We start from the raw sequence: 10,480 nt of genomic DNA, 5'->3' as shown, positions 1-10,480 counted from the left end.
GACTGCCTGGTGGTATGGGACATCCAGCATTGAGAAAAATGTCTTGAAAGAGGATGGTGGCCTTTAAAAGGCTTTTTATTGATTTTCAGTGGGTTTAACTGTTATCCCCAGGCTTTTAGACAACATTATCTCTTCGTATTGAAAATAGATGGCACATTTTGTTTTAGGCTGAACTTGCCTGGTGCATGGAAACTACCAGAGTTGGTCTTGGTATATCAACCTGGAGACATTACTGTGAGATTCATACTTTGGGGCACTTTGGATGCCCACATGGATCAAAGGAAGCCACGGAACTAGGAGAGGAAGAAAATGGGAACTGAGACAAGTAATGATAAATAGAACAATGGCTCATTAACATATAAAAAAAGGAGTCGCCCTGGCTGGGACCCCATAAGGCCACCTCCTCCCCTCCTGCCACCACCCATGTTCTCTAGGTGCTCAAAGAAGATTAACCTAACTGTGTAAGTGCTCATCAGCTCCGAGAAAGAAAAATGACTATTATCTGGCTTCAAAACAGCTCTACTCTGAGATAATCTTTGAAGAAGTGAAGAAGAAAAGGGAAAGAATTTCTCTGCTAACTGGCGAGAATGATAAACCACAGACATCCGGGGGCTGATAGCCCTGAATGAGCACCTGCAGAATGGGAGGGCTGAGGCCAGAGGCAGTGGAGATCATCTTAACAGGAGGGGCGCTGAGCTGCAAGGAACGGCTTTAAGGTGTGTTATGGATCCTCCCCTCGTTGCACACCCCTGACAGCCCCTCCCCACCCTTGGAGACTCTGACAAAGTGATTTCATCAAGGGTCCAATCCTGGTGAGGCTTAGGGGCCATTTAAATGACACATGTGAACACTTCTGGAAATTCCTAGAATATTTAGGGAGAGGAGGCCCTATATAAAAAAGCCAAGATCTGTTCTTTACATAGGTGAGGACTTGGAGCATTGAGATTGGGGTTATTTTTGTACATGGAACCCTATTGTACTCCCTGCCAATGCAGCCTGAATCTCAAGACAGATCAGCCCTTCTGGTCACAGCCTTTCCTTTGTTTTTCCCTGCAAGGAAACCCCTGATGTTTATTTCTATATTAGATCTTCTATAAAAAATATTAAAGGGAAATATTTATCTACTATTCCACCTTCCACCCCCAGATCTTTTTTCTTACACTTATTAACTGAGAAGATGATGTCACACATTCTGTTGTGTAGCACAAACTATGATCCTACCTTTTTAACCCGTTGAACCTCTTTACCTAGCCTGGACCATTGTCACTTTAAATTAAATCTGTCCAAAATGAACCACACTCACTGCCTTTTCTTCTCAAACTGGCTTCCTTTGCAGGCTCCCCTGTCACTGTTCATGATCTGATTATTGGTCTCCAGTCTCAGAAACTCTGTACCAGCATGTAATTATTGAGTATCTAATATGTGCAGATGACCGGGTTAAAATGTGTGGAGGTTACAGGGGTGTGCAGACACACTGGATTTCATAATTTTGATGAACTTGGGCAGATACATCTAAGTAGCGTGAACAACTCCACAACAATTTGCAGCGTGGGTGTGGATGGAAAGGATGCTGTGTACACCACCCAGGTCCCCCTTCAGAAACAAGCCATTCTTTCTCCCAGGCACCTGGTCTGTTGGCTGCGGGTGGCTACCACCCGAGTCCCTCTCTGACCCTCAGCCTCTGCCCACAGAATGGAGCTGTGTTGCTCAAGGGCACACAACCCACCCCAGTAACTGGTCAATTAGAGGGTCCAAACACATGGCTCTCCTTGGCTCACTTCGAACAACTCTGCAGGGCCACCCTAGCTCCCAAATCTCCATGGGATTGGTATCCCTGCTCAACTTCCCCCCTGACCTCTTGGGCTGCCCTCGTTCATTCCTACACCAGTGTTGTTCCTGGAAGACTCTGCAATGAAACAACTGCACTCTGAGGGTTTTTTCCTCCAGGGAATTCAGCCTGGTCATGTCTCATCCTCCCCTCACTCGCCAATCTTGCGTTAAAACTGGTTAAAATAATTACAGTTTAAATAGATTAAAACTGCCTTAAGCTGGGATGCCTGCATGGCTCAGTCGGTTAAGCATCTGCCTTCGGCCTAGGTCATGATCCCAGGGTCCTGGGATCGAGTCCCACATCTGGCTCCCTACTCAGCAGGGAGCCTGCTCTTCCCTCTGCCTGCCGCTCCCACTGCTTGTGTGTGCTCTTTCTTTCTGACAAATAAATAAATAAAATGTTAAAAAAAATAGTTAAAAAAAAAAACTGCTGTAAGCCCTCCTAGTAGATCGCAGGGTGGACATTACCACGCTCTTGCCCCTTTCTCCTGGATTGAGAACGCAGAGGGGTTTTTTTGAGTCTCAACAAGAGTCCCACTTTCAAGTATGGAATCCCCCCTCCCCACCCCAGGTTGCTGTTGCTTGCTACCGCTCTTGTGCTCTTGGATTCTGGCTCTCTGTCTCTCCAAGGCTCAGCCTGAGAGAGTGAAATCTGTGGTGAAGTGGGTCCAGTGTTGGCTGGGGTGGGCAGGTCCATGGGTGACTCAGCTGTCTCAGCCAGAGTGCCCATCCCTGGGTCCCCTAGGCTGGAGCTCTCTGTGTCAATGCCATTCAGTCATACCCAGAGACACTGTCCTAGGAAGCCCCATGACCCAGAGGCTCTGGACCTGCCAAGCTGTAACACACTCCTACCCCAGGCCAGTCAAAATGGACTGTTTTTTGCTTGTTTGTTTGTTTGACATTACTTTAAATTTAGAAGTTTATTTACTATTATTTATATTAATTTAAAAAGAAGGTTGATATATTTATGATGAAATATCCATGAACATGGAATTAATGTCTATTTGTTCAAGTCTACCTCTGTCTCTTTTAGGAGACTTTAAACATTTTTCTCATATTGGTTTTAGATATATTTTGCCAAGTTTATGCCTAAATATTTCCTTTTATTTCTACTATATTTTGCCACGTAAATTGGGTTGTCTCTTCCATTTTGATTTCTGACTGGTAGTTGTTTGTATATGTTATATTGACTCTTTTCTATTTGGCATTTAAAAAACTCATATGTGTCCTGTATCATCTCATCTTTTCTCCACCTGTTCAAATTCCAACAATCTGCCAAGACATATATCTAGTAAAATAGTGAAATACTTTTCCCTACTTGAATAAAATATCTTCTCATCTCTAACCTGCATTGAACTATGTCTGTACATTTTTTTTGTGGGTACCTATGCTATTCTATCTGGCATTGTAATTACTTATATATTTGTCTTAATGTCTTATTTTTCATCATCTCTTATAGACAGCAACTTATCTCTTATTTGTACTATTTATTTTTCTTTCTCATATTCTTTCCTTCCATGTGGTTGAGAGTTAAATAATAGTGATTCATAAAGAGAAGTTATGACACAACCAGAAATATAGTTTCCTAGATGGGTTCTCCAGTTGTTTATTCATTCAACAAAAGTTCATTAAACATCTACTGTGATCCATACACTGTTCTGTCAGCTCACATGATCTGAAACCTTTTCTTGGAAATATATTTCTTCCCTTGAAAATCAAAACTCACTGACTTGGGTTTGGTCATAGGTGAAAGAATATGAAGTATTTCTAAAAAAATTAACACTATCTAAGAGGACAATTATGTTGTATCAAAAACATTAAGAGAGAAAACATACCAATTACTGTAATCAAGTCAAATCAATTGGTTTCATTTTCCCTTTGATTTCCATTGTACATACAAAAATTTGTTTAGGTTGGTAAAAAATTAAATCTCTTAGAAGACTGAGTTGAAGAAGGGTCTAAGATGCTCTATAACTCTGTAGCGTTCTCTCCACCAACACATTATGCTTTACTCATGGCCAGTGAGTTATACTGGACATTTGTCAGTCGATTTTTAATTTTTCATTATTCACCATATTTTACTGAACTTCACACACCCCATCAGTCGATTTATCCTGCTTTTGGGAATTTCCTGTCTCCGAGCCATTAGTGTTCAAAATTGTGTTCTCAATTTTCTCCGTTTTCTTATACGTTTATAATGATTGAGTTTGTTTACAATGTTTTACTTATCAGAAGATGTTTTCACCTCCTTTATAGAGCAATCAAACCTTTATTTAGTATTAAGATTATTAAAAATTAGTTAACTTTATTATTTTTATAATGAATTGGTACTGAAGTTGAGATTGAGAATCTTTACATTTTTTAAAAGGGAAATATCTCTACTGTAATAAAATGCCTTTTAACATTTGTGAAGATCTTAAAAATGCATTTAAATATGTAATATTCTATTCTCTTTCTATTCTTTTAGTAGTTAATTTATTCTCTTCAGGTAATTTATTACTTAGTATATTTTTCACAACGGTCTTTGTTAGAAATAGAAAGTTTTTTTTACTTCGTTGGTAAATAAAAATATTAAAAGGTCTGAACAAAGAAAATATTTTCATTGAGAACTAAAATGACTAATGGTTCCAATTACACTCACTGGAAGCAGGTATTACTCAGGTGACTCACCAAATTCAAGATCAGCTTTCCAAGGAGAGGATAAGTGTTTCTCAATGGTGGTCCACGGATCAGAATTTCTTGATGGGAGGACAAAGAAATATGCAAATATATGCTGCAGTTGATTCTACTGTGCACGAAAGTATTGGAATCACTGAACTGTGGCTGGTCAAACCCCAGCTGATAATCACTGAGCATTGCTTTCTCAACTGTTTTTTTGCAAGAACTGGTAAAAGAACCTATCCACTTCTCATTCACTGAAGCAGGGACTATTACAATACAGGGACCCTAGAGATGGTCTAGTCCAATATTGTACAGGCAATGTCATCAGGGTTCACAGAGCTCAATGACCTCATCCAAGTTTACATGTTACAGTGGAAGACAGAGAAATAGGTTTAACAGGGACTAATTGGGCATCTACAGTGCATGATAAGAGCAGTAATTAGTCGTGGTTCTGCCACCAGATGGATCCCAGACCACTGATTTTACATTATTTTGTCCCACCTCTCTCTTGCTCACACTTCCTTAACAGAGAATTGAGCAACTGAGTGAATATTCTGTCAAATACTAGTGACTAATGATGTGTATCACAGGCTCAGGCTTTAATTATTTCTCCATCCTGCTAATCTATTAACTTAGTCACTTTCTCTCAGGGATACTAGAAGGTTATGTTATGTATAGAGAAATAGCATGGAATTTGGAGGTAGGGGACCTGAGTTTAAGTTCTGGTGAGTAGTAAGTGACTATAATAAGCTGCTGCTGTTGTTGCTTTTGTTTGTCATTGTTAATGATAACTGAATGCATGATCTTGGGAGTCGCGTCTCTAGATTTTAATTCCTCATCCACAAAAAAAAAAATTTGCTCCTGGATTTACTGTATGAATCCTTCAAAAAAAAAAATGAATGGGATGCTTAGAAAAGCTAAAATCATTATATAAATTATATCAGCATTATTTTAATTATTCCTAAAAGTAATAGATACACGATTGCCACTGTTTTTACGAATCAGTCATTGATTTTGTGTTTTTTTTCTCCCCCAAAAGGATTTGTGGTGGCTGCAAAGAGCATAATAAAATAGAAGTAGAGAAATATCAGGGCCAAAGAGAAAAGGAGAATCTAAAGGTTGGCAGAGTGTCGCTTTGTTCGTAGACTAGCACATACAGACATATAAAGGCGCTACTTCCATTATGCCCTTCAGCGTTCCATCAAACAGCTGCTGCCTGAAGGGATGTCTGTCCTCCAGCACTTTTAAAAACTGCTTTTCATATGCTTCAATGAGGGCACTTGATCATAGCCAGGGAGAACCATACTAGACACCCAGATCGGGGTCTCCTGGCTTTGGTTTGCCCTGCATGTGGAGGCGCAGTGTTGGATGACATTCTAACGAACCTGCAACCCAAGACACATTTTCAGAAGTCTTTCAGAGATAAGGAAAATACATGAGGAATATCTGTTTGAAAAATCTGCAAGGGGATGCGCAGTGGGGAGCATATCAACACAATCCGGTGAACATTTACATAAATTAGAGATTAGTGAAAGGAAACTAGGGGTGGGGGCGGTTGGTTCATGCTGAGCTCACTTCTTCAAACGGGACGTTCTATCACCGCAGTGACAGCCAATTAAAAATGGACGGAGCAAGAATACCTTGTCTTTAGCACAAGATAGGCGGAATCTCTAGGATACATCCTGCAGCTCATCAAAGCTCAGCCTTCCCTCTCCTCGCTGAAGGAAATGAAAATGGATAGTGTGAGGTTTAGGCAGGAGCAAAGATAATTTGCGATGCAAATGAGGTAAAGCTGATGGTAAGAGCTACTTTGAAAACGAAGTGAGAGCTGATTGACTACTAGGTAAAGAGAAAGAGGGGAGTGCTATGGGCTGAGTGTTTGTGTACCCCCAGATTCGTATGTTGAAATCCTAACCTGCAAGGTGGTGGTATTAGGAAGTGGGGCCTTTGGGAGGTGATTGGGTCATGAAGGTAGGAGCCTCCGTGAATGGGATCAGTGCCCTTACAAAAGAGACTCTGGAGAGCAATCTTGCCCCTTCTGTCACGTAAAGACGACACAGGAAGAAGATAGTCTTCTATGAACCAGGAATCTGGCTCTCACCACACACCGAATCTCCCAGTGCCTTGCTCTTGAACTTCCCAGCCTCTAGAGCTGTAAGAAATAAATGTTTGTGGTTTAAGCCATCCAGCCTCTGGTATCTTTGCTATAGCAGCCCGAGTGGGTTATGACAGGGAAGGAATGAGAAATGCGAGGAAAGACCGGGGTTTAGGGTGGATTACATGAAGAAAGAGGTTCAATGTCTTTACTGGAGGTGGGCACAGACATGGATCGGGACCTTTCATTCTGCTTCCCACCCGGGTCTGACAGTCTGTAGTTGAATATTTGGCAGGGTGGGCTTTTGGGTTATGTATTTCTTATCTACGGGCGGAAAAATCTCCCAACACCCTTAGTGTGGGTCGGTGATCATCTTGGTAATTAACGTGACCACATCATGGATTTGGATACCATCTGAAGATTTTTAACACTAACAGAAGAGAAGGGAAGAAAATGGAGAGTGGGAGAAAGTGGGACGAAGAGAAAACATGTGAATGAAAGGAGAGAGAGGACATCACCTAATATGCCCTTGTGCTGGAGGGCAGCAGTTCTTAAACTTTTAGCGTGATTCAGTTTGTCTGCAGAGATGGTAGAATTTGCATTTCTAACAAGTTTCCAGATGATGTTGATGCAGCTGCTCTGGGGACCACACTTTGATATTCACCTGCTATCAGTGTTTACATTTACCCTGTTCATGGGGGAAAGACAGTTACAGCTTTCTGGTGTAGGCTCCAACTTTTTGCAGTTTGTTAACTATATTGCAAATGAGTTTTAGACCATTATCAAAGGCTTTACACTACAAGTTGAGAGTCTCAAAGACAAACAGAGAGGATTAGTGGTTGTTATACATGTACTCCGAGACTCTGAGCAATCATTAGGATGGATAACCGGGCTGCTAGATTTCAGGGCTGTGCATAGTAACAAGTAAGACTGTGGGCAGCGTCATACCGGTGACTTCTAATGTGGTGCCTAATAGAATGGTATGTGCGAGAAACAAAAAAACTGTGACACACTGACTTTCTACATTCTTCTACATGAAGTCTCAGGGCCTCTCTCTTGTCAAAATTTTAAGCACTATCTTTCCACTCTGGCATAGCAATAGAATTAGTTATGAGTGCCTTCAGCTGCAAGAAATAGAAATCCTGACCAATGGTGGATTAATAAAAAGCCACCTATTTTTGTCTCAGAACAAGAAGTCTGGAAGTAGGTGGCCGCTGGGGTCGGTTCAGTGGCTCAGTGATGTCAGAGTTGCTTTCTTTACAACTTTCCAGAACTTTTTCTTGTGGTAACATCCCCTTTCAATGGAGGAGGGAAGGAGGGTGGCACCAGCTATGGCTGATTCTTTTATTAAGAAAGAAAACCCTTTCTAGATTCCAGAAGACTTTCCTTTACACTTTGCTGTCCAGAACAGTGCCAGGGTGCAGCCTTTAGCTCCTGGAGACTTTAAAGGGTAGTTGGGCAAAGTAAAATGATCATAAAGATTATGTTGGTTACCATATGGTGTCTGCCAGAGAAACGGACTCAAATCTCCTTTTCACACTGAGAAATTCACCCTCCTTATAGCTCACTCTTCGGAGACAGCCTTATCTGTCTATCTCTCCAGGAAAGACTTTCCTGTCCATTCAAGCTCTTGCCCCCATGAATTGGCAGGTGACTCTAGAAGCCGTTCTTTTCTGCAGGGCACCCAGATGGGAGTTGGCAGTGGCCTGGAAAAACATGGCAATTTATGTTGGTCCTCTACACTGTATTGCGGCCTCCCAGGAGCCTCGAGGACCTCATGGCCATGGCTTACTGTGTTTCTCCTAGAAGTAGTTGTTGCCAACGGCAACATGAAATCTTTATCTGTGTCCAAACGTTCTTTTTTTTTTTTCTACAGAGGGACTAATTTGACATGTGAATAAACCCTCATCCAATTCCTTTGACTTGCTTATTTTCAAATTAGTTTCATCCTTAGGATGACACACATGGCGGTCATGATTTTCTCCAGCAGCCTTTTGAAAGCATTCATGGATGACTCCACCAGTGGCTGCGAGAACAGATCATTACAACCTTTGCCTTGCCCATGCCATGCGTTGCCAAATTGGCGCTGAGCAAAAAGCCCAGGGGTTCTCCAGAGCTTCTCGCTGATATCTCTGTCGCATGAATCAGGTAAACTGATTTCACCAAAGCCAGAGTTCCACAGACAATGCAGGCTGGTGGTAGAAGAACAAGGCTCTATTGACAAGTGCATGATTTCATACTAAGTCATAGGGGCATGTCCTCCCTTTGCATCAGAGAATCGGCACCCCTGAGATCTTAAGACTCCTCCACATAGGGTTTTCATCATGTGGCCTCTGTGTTTTAGAGAAAGTGAGTGTATTTCTAACTGTCTGGGTGTATTTAGAGAAGAGTCCTGAGTTTGGGGAGGTTGGCAGCTTTGTATATTACTCTTTTGTGTTGCAGAAGACCCAGAGCAGTAGCAGAATTCTCCCAACTGTAAGTCCCTGGTCTTAGATAAGTGCTCTGGAAGTAATTCTGTTCAGAAAATATTTATTTTGAAACGTCTTTTTCTATGACACTGGTCTAGAACATTTGAGCTGTAGTGAAAAAAAAAAAAGCCATTTTCTCAAGGAACTTATAGTCTAGATGGGGAGGTAGGACACATATATCCTGAAGCTATATTGACAATAAATGAACTACATTATCATACTAGACAACAAATCAAATAATATCATAAGGCAGCATGTAATTAATTGACCCTGCCACTATGTGCCATGACTTTGGATGGGAGAGAAATCCATTTGGTCCAGGAAATGGAGAGCAAGTTATCACAAGAGGATAGAACTTGGAGGATGATTGGCTAAAGAGGGTATTCTATATGGAAGGAGTAGCATGAGCAATGGTTTATCAGTGTGGGAATGTAAGAACTGATATCCTCATCTTGTTCCTGACCTTAGGGGGAAAGCATCCAGTCTTTCACCATTAAGTATCATGTTAGCTGTGGGGTTTTGTCAATGGTCTTTCACGCTTTGAGGAAATTCGTTTCTATTCCTTTATATTCCTTGTTTATTGAGTGGTGGTGTTTTAGTTTGTTTGTTTTTGTTATGAAGGGGTGTTGGATTTTGTCAGCTGCTTTGTCTCTATTGAGATGACCATATGGTTTGTATCCTTTATCCTATTAATATGGCGCATTGCAGTGATTGATTTTCGTATATTACAACAACCTTGTATTCCTTAGATAAATCCTACTTAGTAATGGTATACAAGCCTTTTTATATGTCGTTGGATTCAGTTTGATTGTATTTTATTGAGTTTTTTTGCATCTATGTTCATGAGAGATGTTGGTCTGTCGTTTCTTTTCTTGGGATGTCTTTGTCTGGTTTCGGTATCACAGTAATATTGACCTCATAGAATGAATTGGAAAATGTTCCCTTCCTTCTATTTTTGGAAAAATTGGTGTTAATTCTTCTTTAAACCCCTGGTAGAATTCACCGGTGAAGTCATCTGAGCCTGGTATTATCTTTGTGGGAGATTTGAAAATTACCATTGCAATCTCTTTAGTTGTTACACATCTACTCAGATGGCTATTCCTTGAGCTAATTTTGGTAGTTAGTGTTTTCTAGAAATCTACTCATTTCATCTAAATTATCTAATTTATTGCCACACATTGTTCACATTAATTCCTTATAATCTTTCTTATTTGTTTTTGTAAGGTTGGTAGAAATGGCCTTTCATTCCTGATTTTATAATTTGAGTCATCTCTTTTTTTTTTTTGTTAGTCAGTCTAACCAAAGATTTGTTGAACTTTTCAAAGAACCAGTGGTTGCTTTCATCTTTATTTTGTATTGTTTTTCCATTCTCTATTTTATGTATTTCCTCCCTATGTTTGTTATTTACTTTAATAGTTACTCGCCA

At 40.7% G+C, this 10,480-nt stretch overlaps 1 long non-coding RNA gene across 1 annotated transcript in view; it reads left to right on the top strand.

The window, feature by feature from the left end:
- LOC118003660 overlaps positions 1 to 10,480 on the top strand; it is a 61,037-nt gene that overhangs the window by 37,184 nt on the left and 13,373 nt on the right. The window contains exon 3 of the long non-coding RNA XR_004677382.1: positions 168 to 716. This is a non-coding gene — a long non-coding RNA (uncharacterized LOC118003660). The remainder of the gene's footprint in view (positions 1 to 167; positions 717 to 10,480) is intronic.

This window comes from Mirounga leonina, unplaced genomic scaffold (assembly GCF_011800145.1).
Source record: "Mirounga leonina isolate KUSES-001 unplaced genomic scaffold, KU_Mleo_1.0 Mir_91, whole genome shotgun sequence".
Classification (NCBI taxonomy): Eukaryota; Metazoa; Chordata; class Mammalia; order Carnivora; family Phocidae; genus Mirounga; species Mirounga leonina.
Note: the sequence above shows the minus strand (reverse complement) of the source record. Positions and strands in the feature narration are given on the sequence as shown.